Source organism: Tachysurus vachellii, chromosome 13, assembly GCF_030014155.1.
Source record: "Tachysurus vachellii isolate PV-2020 chromosome 13, HZAU_Pvac_v1, whole genome shotgun sequence".
Classification (NCBI taxonomy): Eukaryota; Metazoa; Chordata; class Actinopteri; order Siluriformes; family Bagridae; genus Tachysurus; species Tachysurus vachellii.
This window is the reverse complement of record NC_083472.1, coordinates 11,172,515-11,191,269: the sequence shown is the minus strand read 5'-3', so window position 1 is coordinate 11,191,269 and position 18,755 is coordinate 11,172,515.

Sequence of the window (18,755 nt, the reverse complement as noted above, 5' to 3'; positions counted from 1 at the left end):
ATGATGCATAGGCCTGGTGCACATCCTGCAGATTGTGAAATTAGTGCATTAGAGTTTGATTGCCTAGTCTGTCAAGAATCTCTCTGTGTCACCTCCTCTCAACTGCTCAGCCAACTCAAGCATGATGATATTTACACCCCGTCTACTACGCTGAGATAATTGCACTCAAACAATGCGTCTGCTGTGTGTTCAAATCAGGAGAAGTCATAAGAGTGAGAAACGCTCTCACAAACCAGTGCAGTTATGACTCAGCTAAGAAAATCCTGCATAAATGCAATGCTGTCCTTTACCATCAGCATTATTTAATTTGCCTAGAAGTGACGTGAATTTTGACAACTGAAGACATTTCTACATCTTTCACCAGCTTTGTTGTATTCCAAAGAATATCAGAAGAACATGATTTCTATCTAGAATTGAACATGTGTAAGATTTAAGGCTTTAAGAGTTTAACAGTTCAATAGCAGAGCAGGAACATGGCAGCAGAACTATAATCAAAGTGACTGAGCAGAAGACTAAACTGGTTGAAAAGTCAGAGCAAAAAAAACACATAAGAAATCATTAGGCAAACCATCCAGGTTTAACTTAGCAAGGCAAACAGACACAGGTGTACTGTATGTAATAGGGGACTAAAAATGGAAAAGTATAGTATAAAACTACAATATTGTAAGTAAAACATTTAATGTCTAATATCGGCATTAAAAATCAGTGCACGTGCCAACAAATGTACGCTCTCCAATTTGTATGAGAATGCATATGTGTGACCCAGATTCATCTTTTCAGAGCAGATTTGAGTTGAGTTTTAATGTAATACCAGTTTTCAGGCAAGATGAAGGCAATGAACAAATGTTTTGAAATTGATGCTTCTTACAGCTAGAATTCAAAATCAGGATACATACTGTATATAATATATTTGTTCAATTTAACTGAATTGAGCTTGGAAGTAATTGACTGGATGAAACCATAAAAGATTCAAGAAGTTAGACTTCCAGAGGGACGGGACATTTGTGATAATGTGTAAATGGTAAAACAAACAATGAATATTGCTGAAGTCTTGTTACCAGAGGCCAAAAAATAGTGTACCCACCTGTGTCCATGTTCACTGAATTTCTTTGCCACGTCACACTGCACAGTGGTGCATAATGGCTCATATAATAGAAAGTAGACTCTCAGCTTTTAGTTTTTATAAGTAGTTTTTATAAGATATTCATAATTCTTTTTTTTAAACAAAACTATATTTCTTCAAAATAAATGATGACATTAAACCTATATCTGCTTTTTGAGATGCCCCAAGTGCAATTATCCAAACAGAGGTAAAAAACTTCTCAACTGAGATAACTAAAATACATTAACTTAAAAATGTCATAGTCGATTTTCATTCCACCGACAAAACAATCCGCACGTGAACTGATAAAAAGGGTTAAAATTGTAATGTGCTTACAGCAAAGTGTGATTTCTTAATTTAGAGCATTAATACCTCCCACTTACTGCAAGCCCATTAGACCCCATTCAGTCCCTCAGAGCAGATGCTTCATTCCCTTATGCACTGAAAAACCTTTAGCAGGTTGACAAACAGGTGGGAAGTGTTTATATTTTCCCGTAATCTAATTAAACATGTTTTAATTTACTTAATGAAACATTTTCTAAGCCTCTGTGTGAAATATCTTAATTACGATATTGCAGTTAAATTAGAAATTTGTGAATTCACTGAAGTGTCAAATAGCTGTGAATTAAAGAAATTAGCAACCCCTTCACCTTGCTTCTTCATAATTCCTTCAAATTCAAATAGCACCTCTTCTTTTACTATAACACTATTCTCTTTATTTTCAATTTCACTTGATCTGTGGGACTATACCATTTATATCAGATCAATTCTTATATGAAAAGCTCTGTAATATTTGCTTCAATCTGTGCAATTTACACACACTCTTTTACTCTCTCTCTCTCTCTCTCTCTCTCTCTCTCTCTCTCTCTCTCTCTCTCTCTCTCTCTCTCTCTCTCTCCTTTCCGAAATCAAGACCCTTGATGCACTGGGTACTGGGTACTATGGTTTTAATTATTCCAAATATTAATTGCATATTAATTGCAGCCTAATTACTATTCTTCATTAGATAAGCGATTAATCTCCTGTCATGCTGCTAACAGAGCTGATCCCATGGTAATGAGGGAGTGTTGGAGATTTCACTGGTCATCTGTTTTTAATAATGACTGACGTGAGTGTTTAAACAAAAGGGAAACTAAAGAGCAGACAGAGTATATCTGCCTCATCATATTAAACCATCAAAGATATTCAAAAATCATATATCTGCTTTCATTTTTTTTTTTTTTTTGAACATATCTTCACTGATGAAAAAGAATCTAGGCACTTAGTATATGTGGGTTTTTTAACATCATGTCATTTTTTGCTAAAATGTATTCAACACACAAATTCAAAGTCTTTTAATTATAGTTCTATTAAAAAGGTATGCCTGTGACATTTTTAGCTACTTCGATAACATCATACATAAGAATAGAAGCCTTTATTTTATTTTATATACATTATAGCACAGTGAAATGTTTCTTCACAAATCCCAACTTTTTGGAGGTTAGAGCACAGGGTCAGCCATGATACAGTGCCCCTGGAACAGAGAGTTAGGGGCCTCCGGCACCACTGGAGAGAGGGTCAAGGGCCTTGCTCAAGGGCCGAACAGTGGCATCTTGGCAGTGCTGGGGCTTGAACACTGATCCTCGACCCTGGCCCTTAAACTTTTGAACCACCACTGCCTACATAAGGGATGATGCCCACATTAGTATTTTATTCAGTGAATTGCTTTAAATTTGTAAATATTATTTGTAAAAATCACGTAAGTTGAATAATGGAACACCTACATTTACTCTAAACCTAAAATCCAGAAGTACCAGAAAATACAAAGCCTAAAATCTGACAGACTGTTATCAGGATTTACAAAAGCAGTCTCAATGACAGTGAAAGCAGATGAAGGCCTTATGCTGTGTATTGTATCATATCATATAATTTATGCACATCACAGAATGAAGGCACAATAGAAAGAACAAACAAACGAACAAACAAACAAACAAACAAATGAACGAACGAACGAATAGCAAACAGTTTCATTACACTGATGACTCTTTCCACACTTTCACCTTTTGTGAACTCTTGTGCACGAACTTCTGTGAAATCAGCATATAGTGTAATCAGTAAAGTCCTTTCTAATTAAGAAAAATTTAGTCATTAAGCTAATTAACTCTTAAGTTGCACTTTATATTTAATTGCTAAAACCTGGGTGAAGAAAAGGTTCCCAGTTGATTATTTTAACATTTTACAATATTGCAACTAGAAAAAAGTGCTTTCCAATCTCTTTCAATCACAAACATAAATGGGCACTCATAGAAGCAAAACATACTTTTGCAAAACCTCAGGATGCAAAAAAAATATATAAAAGCATAAAGTTTGCATATTGGAGAACTGTCAGGAAGCAATAGCTTCTCGTTTCCTCAGCCTCTGATGAAAAGCCACTCTCTTTGAGCACTGCCGCACCAGACACTCATGCATCACACAAAAGTGGACGTATCGGCACTTGTCATGTAATGATATTGGCTGAGTGCAGGGTGCCAGCACAAGTACTGAGCATAGATCAGAGGCCAGAGGGTTGCTGGGAGCATTAGGAGTTGGGGTTATGAAAGACAATTTCTCAAAGTGCACTGAAGCGAAAAAAGAAAAATCATGGTTGAGCTTCTCACTCTAAAATGAGATGCTATAACTGTCCTTTCCCTTCACTGTATAATGTTCTATAGGCTGATTTAGTTGTATTGATCCAAATCCCTGTCAATGCTTGTAATTATTCAATCATATTCAATGACCTCTTTATACTGTAAAGGGTTTTGGTGCACCCATAGACAATCCATCTTGGGCATTAGATGGGGTACACACACCCTGGATGGAACACCAGTTTATTTACACATTCATGTTCATTCATAAAGGATGCTATACTGTGGAAAGCTCAGAATCAAATCAGGAACCCTGGAGCTATGAGGCAACAATTTTACCTACTGTACTGTACCATCAGTTCTTTCTAAATGCCTCATAAGAGCACATTTCAATTCTGACTCATACCAGAAAAGTTTCAACTGACTATATTAGGTTGTCCAAAATTGGCCTCTTAACAAAATCTGTTTAAATCTGTGCCAAATAAAACCAGCATACTGAGCAAGCTGTCTTTCCTCATTAGTGACAAATCCTGATTTGTTGTGACATTCAGATCCTGACATGCATCGTACCCAATCACATTACCGACAAGTGACAAGCTGAATTATGAATGAAAACGCAGAATATTCCACTGTCTTGACATTTTTGCTTTTTAATTATTTACACTAACAATGTAAAAAACATTTAATGGATAGGGACAGAACTTTAATTTTGGGCCTTAGGTTATATTATATAAGAATAAAAAAAGAAAACTTGGAAAAGCTTATATGATGCCTATGTAGGAATTTGACATGTTGTTATAGCTTTATGTGCCAAAAAGCCCATCTGAGGTTAATACAGGGGGCATGAGCCAGCTCACAACTGGTCCCCCTACAGTTCACCATCTAATGATGCATTCCAACAATCTGCTGGCTGCTCAGCTTCTGAGTATTACTCACTGCAAAGATCTCGTCAGCCATGCTGGGGCTCACTCATACATACACATACACACACACACACACACACACACTCATCGAGGTGACAAGTGCAATACAAACACTAAACACTAGTGATATGCTACAGCTAGATATTCAAGGACATAGGGTTCATAGGGGGGAAAAAAAGCACTGATTTATAAAGCATATTATAACCCCACACATCCACACACAAGAGGGAAAGAAAGCAATCAAGGTACAGATATATATCATTGCAGCACAATGTGACAGGAGAATTGGCTGTGGAACCTGGGTTAACATGTCTCCTCTGCGCTTAAGGAGCTGATATAAAATGCATCTAAATTTGAGCCATGGGATAGAAGAGCTGACCATTGATCATACTATGCAGTTACCCTTCCCAAAATGCACACACACACACACACACACACACACACACACACACACACACACACACACACACACACACAAAGCTCCCTTGCTAGGCCAATACATCATGTGCTCTCTGGCCAAATGAGGTAATCACTCAAAATTATTTGCATACAAGCTAATGAAACATTGCAATGTTAAAACCTCTTGAATGTTAATTAGAAAAGTAATGCACAATTTGCTGATTAATGTTTCATTCCATCTCTTAAGGGGGTTGCTGAGAAAAGGAAGGACTATAACTCTCCTCTTTATACTGTACACTCAGGTAGAGAGATATCATGCTGTTATAAATCATACATTACACAAAATACTTGGGCCTAAAGTAATATTCCAAAGTGAAAGTCTTCAGGAGAATTCCAATCACGAGCTTACAGAGTGTTTAATGTAATATTTTCACACGGATGTAGAATTCTGAGGAAATTGACACACAAAAAAAAATCATAAAATTATAATCACAACTAATTAAGGAAGGTTTGTTACAGTGGTTATAAAAAAAAAAGGGCAAATTATAATGTGTGGACTAGCTTCTGCAATCCAGATTAGGTGAATATACTTACATCAATTATGCATGCTCAATTATTCATGCACACAAAAGTACAAGAGGAAAGACAGGTGCAGTGTATACATCATCATGGGCTTTTCTACAGAATAGATTTAATCAATAGCATATTTAACATGCATGATATGTTTCTCAGCAGTCCTTATAGTCTGTCAGATTGCACTCTGAACTTCAGCTGTATGTTCAATGCTGTAGTTCAATGGTTGTTTTATCCTTTTGTGTAATGTATACTGCATTTATTGTATAGTTTTCCATAAATGTAGGCACATCTCTAGCATCATTCATGATGGCTGAAATGTTTTTGCCATTTGGGATTTAAGTAAAGTGTAAAATAAGGTAAAAGAAAATAAATAAAATAAAGAAAAAGAAAATAAAGAAAAGAAAAATAAAAGAAGAGTAATGAGAAGAGAAGAAAAGAGAAGAGAGGAAAAAGAAGAAAAGAAAAGAGAAGAAAGGGAAAAGGAAAAAAAAAAGATAAGATAAGAAAAGAAAAGAAAGAAAGAAAAGAAAAGAGAGGGAAAAAGAAGACTATAAAAGAAAAGAAAAGAGAAGACTATAAAAAAGAAAAGAAAATAGAAGGAAAGAAAAGACTATAAAAGAAAAGAGAAGAAAAGAAAAGAAAAGAACAAAAAAGGAAAAAGTAAAGAAAAAGAAAAGATAAGAAAAGAAAAGAGAAGAAAAAAGAAAAGAAAAGAAAAAAAATAGATGTTATGGATGGAGTGTAACTGGCTAGCTACTTGATTTGGTTAGACACTGACTCAGAAATGGTTCATTTCTGTTTTATGCATTGTCTTTGACTTAGTCCATCATAAAGTGTCCATCATTAAGTCCTTGACTTAGTCCTACAGTGTTTATTGTTCTCATTGTGTTCTAGTCTCTTGTTCAAGACTATGTCTCTTGCCAAAGTATCATGTCTGCACATCTGCCTGTTTTATCAGCTTAGACTTTGCTCATCGTTTTTGATGTTTTTGCCTTTGGTATAATAAGGGAACTTTTGACACCGAATGTTTTTATTTTTATTCCTCCCAATTAAAAATATAGAGTTGAGTTTTTCCCTACTGCATTGTAAAACATGACAGCTTGATTAACTTTTTTCTTCTCTTTAACTTCAGTTGTCATGACAAGTTTGGATATTAAACTCAGGTTTATAAGCTATGAGTTAACGCTAACTTAAAGCAACAGGCGAAACCTTTCGTTCTACATTCAAACATTTTTTAATGTGCTGTGAATATACAGTCTATACAGTATATACTGTGTGTGTATGTTAAGCATATTGTGTAATGCATGCAAATGAATAAAATAAAAGGATTTCTTCTAAGACAAAAGCTTCACCTTGTAAGGACAGATTTCATTATCCATGCAGAACATTTCCCCTCTCTGACACTAGTGTCATATTAAAGCCCTGGAATTCCTTCAGGCACTTTTAGCTTTGTATAAGTGAAGTGTGATTACGTGACAGTCATGCTCTGCTTCTATATTTGGTCATGGCACACTTGTAAAAGACATAATACAGACATCTTGTTAATGTTAGGATAATGTTAGCCCTAAGAAACCAGACCAAGCTCCCTAACTGTCATTTAAATGCTTTCAATATATTTTAGAATATATTTCTCAGGGGCAGCGAACAAAAAATATGAATCCATTCCAAGCATCTTTGCTTTAGTGCTATGGTAAATAAAGCACATGGATTTTTCAAGGAGATTTTCACAACCTTGTTTACAGTAGGAGAGAAATGACATAATTTATAGATTTTATCTGGAACCTTCTAATAGTAAAAAAAAAAAAAAGGATCTAAGAGCACACACAATGAGGATTTAAAGAACCATTTATTTAGATTTGTAGTTTTTTTCCTGGATTTTTAATGAAGAAATAATCTATTAGCATAACAAGCTAGACTAAGAGCAGTCATCACATGGGTTCCTGTGTTGAGAGTTAAGTGCTTTAATTAAAGGGTTCTCTCGATAGCTTTAGTTTTTTGTCTATTTTTGTCCATACATATTCCTCATGACACATTGACAGAGAAATTGATAGGTAATGTCAGAGCTTTTACTAGTTAACAGACAGTCTTACTGGAGGGGTGGAAAGGGAGTTATGTCTGTGCCGGGCCCCAGAGAGCCATGTGGCACTATTGCTCCAGTCTACTGAGGCATGGCCAAGTGAGGGAGACTGCAGCTGTTGTTCCTGGTGTTGTCCACTCCTTATCCCGCTGTCTTCCCTGGACCCTGACAGGATGGATACACTCTGCTGCACCTGGTTGCTCAGCCCTTTCCTCCCCATACAATACACACAAACACACACACATGCACAGACACACACATTCACAAGTACACCAGTGAAGTGCAAAGCTCCTCAGAGACCAAGACAGAAAGCAACCGAGTCCTGCAATTACAAAGACACACACACTCATTCTCACTTTCGATACCCAAACCCCAAAACTTCTCAGCACCTCCGTTACATGGCCAAAACACAATTTCCACATACTGTAGCACACACATGTAACAGTAATCGGTTTGAAGTTCTACCAGAACCTAACAGTTATAGAAGGCAACAAAAAGCGAATAAGAGAGAAAATGTTTCAAGATTAAACCAACCTTCAAGTGTACAAGGGTAGTAAACTGTACCTTTCCTTGTTCAATAGGGTAGTACTCTCAAACATTTGTACCTTTAGCATTGCTTAGTGTGCTTTAAAAGCTCGAAAATGGTCCATTTATTTACTCATTAAATATTTTTAAAGCTTTATGTTTCCTAATGAAAGATACATTTCAAAGGTGCAAACGATTTTTGCAGCTTATGTCTGCAGCAACAAAAACAGTTGAAATATGAATCTTTATATAATTTATGATGGATAATGTAGTTAAACAATTATTAGCAATACTCTTTATTTCGCTTTCTGTAAAAGTAGTAGAAACAGGAGCATTAATACATTGTCTACCACTAGCTCTTTCTCACTTTTATCCTCACAGCTTTTCAAACGTTTCATGAAATCAAATGTCTCTTGTCAGAAACCAGCCACATAAAATATAATTAAACCTTACAACAGAAGGCTTGTTTTGATCGTTTGATCCTTTGTTTTTTTGTTAGATTTTTATTTTTTATGTGTTTTTAACTTGTAAAAAACTCAAAGATAAAGGAAGGGTATAAAATAGAGATCAGACAATCAGACAAGTTTACTCTCTGTTCTTATGTATAAACAGTAAATTTCTTACATGTCTTTGTGATTTTTGTGGAAAAAAATATACAGTTCAATGCAATTAAATTAAAATTGATAGCATTTTTTTCAGTGGACATAAAAGCACAAAGCAGTTGAATATAAAATATAAAAATTCAGAATAAAAATGATAAAGTTTACAATTTGAATTTTTATATTTATCCAAATTTTTATTCAATATTATCTGACTGCAGCGAAACAGTTGAGACGTCTCCGTGTATGTGGTTGTCTAGTGGTTAAGGTGTTTGCCTGATAATCAGAAGGCTGTGAGCTTGAAGCCCGGGTCCACAAAGCTGCCACTACTGGGCCCCTACACAAGGCCCTTAACCATCAATTGCTCTGTTGGCAGTCATCTGCCAAAAGCAATAAACTTAAATGTAAGTCTCTGAGTGGAACTATCTACAGCAATCCCATGTATCTCCAGGGTTTCCACATAGGGCCTCCAAGTGAAGAGACTTGCACCAGAATGGATTGGACAGGTCCGAAAAGCAGAAGCCCTTATTTCAGTCTAAAAGTGAATGTATGTGTGTAGTGCTGCAGCATTGCCTCCTCACAATTTAGTGACACATTACTTTATAACAAACCTATTCAAAACACTGAAACATTTTAGGCTGTAAATGTATTAGGCTACAAAGATGTTCATCCTTTTAAAAAGACCCATGTGACTTGCAAGCCCAAATGTGATGCAAAGAAGATGAGAATTTAGAATTTAGTCTTATTTTATGAGCCTGGTAAGTGGAATCATGTTGAATCATATAGTGGGTTACATTAGTTGAAGTAAAATTATTTATTACATATTAACCTTATTTAGACAGAATAGTGTAAGTGACAATGCACTAGGTAAAATTTGTGTATTCATTTTCTATTTACTCTATTGCAAATAACCGCAAGACCTAAACAATATGGTCAAAGGTTTTTGTACACCTGCCCATCACACCATATGTCTTTTTTTAATGTCTCATTCTTAATATGGTTTCCCTCTAATCAGCCCCTATTTTTCTAAGAAGGCTTTGAAATTATATTTTGCACCATGGCTGTGATTGTCTAATACATTGATATGCAGCATAGTGTTCAGACAGAACATTGATTTTTGCCTAATAAAGGTGTTTTTTTTTCTGTGAGACTGGGTTGCTTTCTTCCAACCTCCTAAAACTTGCCAATAGGTTAACTTGCTATGATAAATTGCTCTTAATTATGAATGAATGTGTGCATCTGTATGAATGAGTGTGTGCATGTGATCAATAAAAATAAGTCTTACCTCTTGAAGAAATATAAATTACTTCTGATTTATGATTTCATTAATTTTTTTTAGAATTTCCTTGGAAATATTATTTTAGAAATGGCAGCAGATTCTATGAACTGGGCATACATGAACATTGATGGAATATTTAAGGGCTTAGAAGTGTGCAAAAATAAATTACATTGCCAAAGGCTTGTGGACACTTGTCTTGGCCATGCCCAAACTTTTGGAAGCAAACAATTGTAGAGCATGTCTTTGTATGTTGTAGCATTACAACTGGATCTAAAGGGGTTCAAACCTGTTCCAGCATGAAAATCCTACTGTGCTCAAAACAAGCTCTACAGAAACATGGTTTCTGTACCATGGTTTCAACCAACCCAACTAAACACATTTGGAATGAACTGGAACACCAATCCATGCCTCCTTGCCCGACTTCACTAATGCTCTTGTGGCTGAATGCACACATTCTCACAGTCATGCTCTTACAGGTAGAGTGAAGGTTGTTATAGCAGCAAATGGGGGCTAAATTTGTGATGGTCAGGTGTCCATGAACATTATTACATTTACTATTATATTCATTTGGTTTTAATGCTGATTGTCAGTTTTTTTTATATATATAGCAATCAATGACTTTTTTCTGGTCAATCTGAACTACACTCACATGTGCTTTTGAACATCATAATTCCAGCATTGAAGATTTAGTCTACACTTATTATAGTCCTCACTCTTCTGGAAAGGCTTTCAACTAGATTTTGAAGAGTGTATGTGGGCATTTGCCCTTTCAGCCACAAGAGAATTAGTGAGATTTAGGACCAGAAGTCTTGGCATGCAGTCAGAGTTCTAATTCATCCCAAAGGTGTTCAGTGGGGTTGAGGTCATGGCTCTGTGCAGACCACTCAAATTCTTCCACTACAACATTGGCAAACTCTGTCTTCATGGATCTCATTTTGCACGCTGTGGTTCGGTCATGATGGAATATGTTTGGTTAGTTCTAGTGAGGGGAAATTGTAATTCGATGACCAAGAATAACCGAGAAATAAATAAGAAATTGTGTTTTTTTATTAGGCTGTAATTATGTACTACATCACAGGGACTAGGACTTTTATAAAACATGGAAATAAAGTCTGTGTCTTTTCTGTGCAAAACAAAACTTTTATATATAGTCATATCAAGTGTTAGGAGTGTGTTTTGAATACTGTGCTGATCGTTTATATTTATCAAACCCAGATTACTCGCCTGATATACTGTAGCAGGACATGCAGATGGACCGGTGCCAAGATGATGTGAGATGTCAGTATGCCGCTGGATTCTTCAAGCAGGATTGGGTTGAGTGGCAGCGCATCTCAACAGATCAAGCTGCACAAAGAACACAGCAGACCTAGGGTAAGAGTGCTTGTGTTTTTATGGTAAGTTAAGTAGTAATATAAAACATTTTCAAGACAAATAACTTTTCAGCTTGCATAGCACTGTCTGCTCAGCCTTTGCTTTGTTCTGTACACAAACACACAAACATTCAGCTATCTCTTCAGGGCAATGGATAGCACAACAGACAGAAAGATCATATAAATATACAGTATGTGGACGAACAGGCTCACTTGTGTCTTGTTAGTAATTACCCCTCTAACTCATTCTCATACGGTCATTTCGCTGTGCAGAGCTATGACCCACCTAAACAGATAAAAAAAATGTGACCAATTATTTAAATATAGTTTCGGGTCAAGCTATATATGAATAAATAATGCAGCTTGCTTCTTTGTTGCAGACTTGCATTTCTGTAGACAAAACAGTAAAGCAAATGGTGGAAAGTTGGAAAATAAGAACAATAACCTTTAGCTGGGAAAGTAAATATACTCTAGAAATCAAAAGAGAGAGATTTCAGCAATTCTAAGATGAAGACATCATCCATATCAGTTATGAAGCTTTAAAATTTATTGAATACATTTGTTATTATCGATCTGGCTCAGTACTTTAAGTTCAGTACTTAAGTTCAGTACTTGAGAGTTCAAATTTCAGCACTGTCAAGCAGCTACTAGCCTTGAAAATGACATTTAACCCTGATCCAGGGACACTATATCATGGCTTATAAAAGATATTTTCTTGGGGGTACCACCCCAGTGACAAGCAAAGGTACAGTTTAGTAGCCTTAGTATACTTTTTCTGAAAGAGGTTTGACTGTTAAAAGTCACTTTTTTATATAGTTTCTTCAGTCTCACAGAGAACACTTCAAAAGCTCTCCTTTATAGCAAGAAATCTCAACGATACAAATGATATCATCGTTTTTTTCTGTTTGTCCTAAGGTATGGAGACAGTGAATATTGCTTGCAGCATCGCTTAGCTTTGAAAGAGTCATTTGTGCAGCAGATGAGCAATAAAATGCAGGGGGCAGCGTGGGGAGGGGAGGGTGCAATGTGAGGCCTGGGGGTTGAATCGATCCCATAAGACCTGTGTTTCTCCAAATGGAAATTTTTGCTAGAGTTGATGGGACTACCGCAGCTGGGGAGCAGACCATCATCAGTAGTGAGTCCTGTGCAGGAGGAAAGGAGCTGATTTCACCTAACCCATCAGCAAGACTAATGACCCAGCACCTGCCCCCTCTCTGAGCCACAGATTGGCTCCTATGACATTTAAGGCAGGAAATGTTGGTGGTGGATGGTGAGGAGGATAAGGTGCTGAGCATGCAGAGGTGCTGATTCAATCATAATGGGCAATAAAACCCCTCATCATGGGTTGCTAACAGAACTGGAGCCCAGCATGGGCCAAATGAGAGGCAAAGTGAGCACATTAATATACACAGGCACCAGGCACTGATCTTGGATCAGGTGTTAAGGTTCATAGCTCATTCAGCTTAGCTCCTTCAAAATGATTCATGCTGATGCAACCCTCCAACAACAACCATCACACACACCATCCACGAGCATCCATGGAGCAGGAGCGATGGACGAGGCCATGGTTCCCTGCCAATCCAAATTAGCAAGCTCAATCTGGGGTCCTCTGTCTGGGAAACAACCCATCCTTCCCTTTCCGTCCCATCTCTCATTCCCAGCACCAGAGTCACTTTCTCTCATGGCCCACTGATAGAATAAATCATGGTGCCACAATAGTTTTAATGGCTTTTTAATGAGTCTAATGTTTTCTGTTTTAATGAACTCCTTACATCAGCTTTAATCATTTTAGAGAAATGAAAAATGATTGAAAAATGGCCTACATTAATTTAATTTACTGTTCAAGTCATCCCCGGACCAGAGAGTAGACGGATTGGGGTAAGAAAGAGCGGATAGGAGGGAGAGATGACAGAGGGACCTGTCTGCTCTGATCTGTGGGGAGAAATGACACACCACATAAAAGGCTTGTTTTTCTTATCGCCAATTAGGTAGGGTTTTTTGCAACCTTCTGTCTTGGATTTAAATCTTTGCAAAACACCCCGTTTCACAGGATAATCAATTCAAAGGATGGCTTACTGTCTTTCAAGCATGTCATTCTGACCTTAATGTACTTTGGTCGAATACTTTACTTTGTTAAACATTCGGTTGATGTGGACTAAAATCTGAATTTGAACCTTATCACACTTAAAGCTGCTCATAAAAAAAAAAGTCATTGAAGAGTGCAATGTGTGATATAAACAGCATAGTTGGAAAGCATGCGATTAACTGCAGCTTCTTATAAGGAAAACAGTTTCAAATCAACCAAATGGCAGTGCACCTCGTTATAGTACTGGTGAATTGGCAAGAGTAACATCCAGGGATATTTTTATAGCTTAAAATTGTATCTGCTAAAGTCGATATCACTGACCGGCATTCAAAATGTCACTAGCAGCAACTCAGTTATCTATAACAAAACAGTTCAATTTGTTTAAAACTCAGTCTATCACATGCACAAATCCCTAATTCAGCAGGCTTGTTTTTATAAGGCTGTAGGCTTTATAATTGCCTTGTGATTGCTTTGTATTACTTTAAATGTTTGTCCTTTATGGATGTTGCTGCAGAGTTCAGCTCCACTGCATGTATAAAACATCACTGTGCTTCTTACAGGCAAAGCTCAGGGGAAATTAATGACCCAGTGCTATATCTCACAGGGGCCACTGACCAGATGAAGGTGTTTACTGCTGGCTCAAATTCACACACACACACAAATACAAATTAGTGCACACAATCATTGCTACATAAACACACACACATGCACAAACATCTGCTCCCTTTTAACAGCTCTGTGAACTTGTGTGCATATGTATGTGTGTGTTATGCTAGGGCAGGTACTCATTTCCCAACCATGATTGCCATCTGTGCTGGTCAATGTACCTACTCACAGCACACAATCTACATTTATATTTGTTTTTTTATTCCTTTTTTGATAGTTTGAGGCAGGATTTGACATGTGGATCTCAAAGATCTTGATTACACAAACAGAATAAACATCAGGAATATCTGTAGGCATGCAAGGTAAAAACTTTATCAAGAAATCGGACAAGACATGCTGAGATAGCTACTCGTTTATGTCTTCTACTCTTTCCCACTGATAGGACTGGATCATTTGCATCCCAGAACATTATAAAACGTGTAAATGTTTTTTTGTTTCAGGAAGCTAAATACCAAGACAGTTAAACAAAAATGTACAAAAACATAGAATTTAAAATGATTTAAATTACATAATCTAATATACTATTATCAAAAAATTGTTTAGAGTAACTTGTGAAATATAAATATCCATCAGAATGCAGAATTAAAACATAGTTTTTACAGAACGCATACAAAGAAAGGGGGAAATAAGCACCAGGTGTTAAGAAATGTTCCTTTTACATCAGTTTCACCTCAAGATGCACTTTTGAACCCTTTCCTTTGATTGGATGTAGTGTATCTGGATACAGCCCACATGCTGACTGATCAACTGATTAAATATCACAAAATTAAAAGTCTCATCATAAATGTCTACTATTAACACGCCACGTTCTCATTACTGTATATTGCACATTTTATCATAATAATGAAAGTTTTGTGAAATGACACTCCCTCCTCTTCACCTTTCTCTGAGTTCTTTACGCACTCTGGGTTCAATCTGTTCCCAGTTTTATGCCAAAAGTAAATTAAACTTGCTCTCACATTAAGGTGAACTTTGGAGCAGTTCATCTCTGTCCACACAACATGCTGTACATGTCAGGTTTTCTGCCCGTTACAGCTACATAGTAAAATGAACTCAAAACAGAACCTACTTACACGTAAGGCATTTAGCAAGCACTTTTTATCTATTACATTTTTAGAAATTGATGGTTAAGGACCTTGCTGAGGAGCCCAGACATGGCAGTTTGGTGGACCTGGGAATTGAACTGACAACCTTCAGCTTGGTAGCCCAACACCTTGACCACTATGTGACTACATTCACAGGCTACCATCTTGAAGTCACATCAAGATGGTAACATCTTGAAGTCATTGTACAGTAAGCAAGAGCATTTTCCCATCCTACTAATACCCTCAAAAATTTTAAATGTAATTTTCTTCAGTGCTACACTGGTTTCTAATCTCTAATTTATTCACTGTGTTTTCCCACAACTTAAAGTTTTTTTTTTTTGACACCTTTTTATTTTGTAAAACACACTAGTAGAATAGTGGTATAATCCACAGTTGGTATAATCTAAAGTTCATATTTTGACCATAAATATATTATATTATATAATATAAATATATCCAATTGGAAAAGTCAAGTGTTGTTCTACTAGAGATGCAGGATAAATAAGGTGGATATTTCTGGTAGTTGATTCTCAAATTTGCTGGTTCTGAACATCCAGCATGGAAAGATAGAGGGGACAAAACACTTTACATTACACCACTGTGACTTTTAAAGGTGATGAAGCGAGGAGACTGCAACTTATGTTCAAGGGTATGCGCATGACTATCCCTCTATTCAACCCTCTAGCTGTCCTTAGTTATTATAGAGACCCAGTAATAAGTGGTATGATGACATTTCATGAGGCTCAATGTGTGACGACTAGTAATATAACAAATAATTTATGAGTTTAGCTCACAGGCTTCAGTGATGCAACACGCATTAATGTAGATGCAGCATGAAAGCAGTCCAACATTAAAGAATGCTCCGAAGAGAAATTCAGTTGCAATGCAGAACATAACATACAAAATTAAACAACTGCAGAGTTTTTCCTACAGTTAGAGACATTTATGCAGCTTAAACATAGTGAAAACTGTGCTCTTAAAGATTATATTATATAAATGTATTTGTTCACATTTTATCAAGTTATTTAAATGCAAAAAAATATTTGTGTGAAGTAAAGGTTTCATAAAAAAATAATTATACTGGAAATTAAAAAAGAACTTATACAGCTATTCAAGAACGGATGCCATCAAAACCACAGTGAAGAGATTAAAAGTGGTTGATTTTGATTTTTCCATTTCCCTCTTTAACAAATAAAGTTATTTTCAGCTCTGATCTCGGGCAGGGTAAGAAATGGGGCAACCATCTGGTGAAAATGTAGGCTTTAGCATTTAATGCCCTACTACAAAGGAGATGAAGGCCCCTTCACACCAGTTGGCAGCGTCTGATGAGGAGGAAAGAAAGTGCAAAATGGTAAAAAATGAGAATGTTAGGCAATCAGCCATCTGGAAGACTCTGTCGAATATTCGAACAATCTGAGAGGCACGGAGGGGATTTGGCAGACTGCTTCCAAGAGGGCTCAATTTAGTTTGAAAAATGGCACTCATATTCCTAATGGGGGCGCCAGCGAGGATGGGAGGGGGCGTAGACGATGCATCCAATCAGACTCAATGTGCCAAAGTCATTTAGATCAAAACAGCAAAACAGTTGTACTAATTGTCAAAGATTCTCTTTGTTTTGTATCTCTGCTATGGCTCCATCTCAAGCAAAACAGCTGTGATTTTTTTTTCTGCGATTGAAACACCAACTGCTCTCTTTCATTATGAGAAAGGAGTGAAAAGAACCGAGCATGACATCTGTTTCCCCCCACCATCTGACTGACTAATACTGAGCATGTCAAGGACTGGCTTTTTGAAGGAAGCAAAGGGATCCGTTGCAAAGCTTTTTAAAAGGTGATTCATTTTGGTGAAGCCCTCATTTTCATCACATCTGGTACTCATAGGGCACATGCACATGCGCATACTGTACATGCTCATATACACACACTTGCACCTGTGGCACTGAGAGAGAGAGAGAGAGAGAGAGAGAGAGAGAGAGAGAGAGAGAGAGAGAGAGAGAGAGAGAGAGAGAGAGAGACTGAAATGCAGGAATTTAGCTGAAATGTTATAAAGAAATGATTTCATAATTCTATCTATAATAGAATTATTATAATAATATTAATATAATTCTATCGACAGATCTATCTATCTATCTATCTATCTATCTATCTATCTATCTATCTATCTATCTATCTATCTATCTATCTATATGGCTGAGCAGCAAATAATAATAAGTTCTCAAAGTTGTTGTGTTAAAAGAACAAAAAGTGGGCAAGTGTAAGGAACTGAGTGACTTTGAAGAGAGCCAGACTGATGGCTAGACGAACGGGTGAGAACATGTCCAAAACACTTAATCTTCTAGAGTGTTCCCAGTATGCAATAGTAACCTGGTCCAAGGAAGGACATCCGGTAAACTGGCAACAGATTCTACAGAAGAGGTCCTGTAGCATAGACTCCTGTAAAAGTTAAAATAGGTGACAGAACACACAGGTGTAGCCAAAGTCCAGTTAGATTGCCCATGTTGACCACTTGGATTTGATTTTCTACTTAAATCTTATTAATAATATATTTTGTCGTGTTTCCGTTAGTGGTTTCCTTGGTGCACCAGCCAAAATGTTGTCGTATTCTTTTTTGCTTGTTTGCTTGTTAGTTTTTTCTATCTCATACAGTAGGTCACAAAGCAGTCCTGCTAGGATTACTAAAATAGAATGGTAGCAATATTTATCAGTTATTTTAATTAATATTACATTTAACCAGTTATTTGTTCTGTTGTATTGTTTTTCAGTTGAAATGACAAGCTGTATTTTATTTATTTTTTTGAATGCCAAATGCCAAAAGAATTGTTTCTTCTTGAATTTTACACATAATGTTTATTCCTTGAAAGAAGAGAGAGAGGGAGAGAGAGAGAGAGAGAGAGAGAGAGAGAGAGAGAGAGAGAGAGAGCGAGAGAGAGATGTGTACACGTGAGCTCATTTACTGAACAAGAATCCAATTACTTAGCTCAGTTTTAGGTTGCATTCCTCGGTGGCTTGTCCACCTTGACAATCCCTGGTTAATCACATCTGACAGTGGTGCTTTCTCAGCTCTGAGACGTGAAGGGTCACAGTCTCTTGACCTCCTTCTAAGAAGCTGATTAAATGAAAACCAGGATGCTCATCTTGCCTTCTCTGGGCTGCTAAATACCAACAAAAAGCTTGTTTTGCTGTTAGTGGAAAATCTGTTTTCTGTGCATAAATATTAAGGAATGATACCAATACCAAAATCTTCCATTAACCAAAAATGGAATATGGGAAACAGATGAAACACCTAACATTGGTACATGTTCTATTTTAAGCTTCTTGTTACACAAAAATTAATTACAAGAGTCGGGGTTATAGCCTCATACTGTAGGACAATAAAATATACCAATATACCAGTCTAAAATAACCACACCACCAGTCCCAGGAGCAGCAAGTAGAGTGTGGTATAGTGACAGTTACCACATTAAAT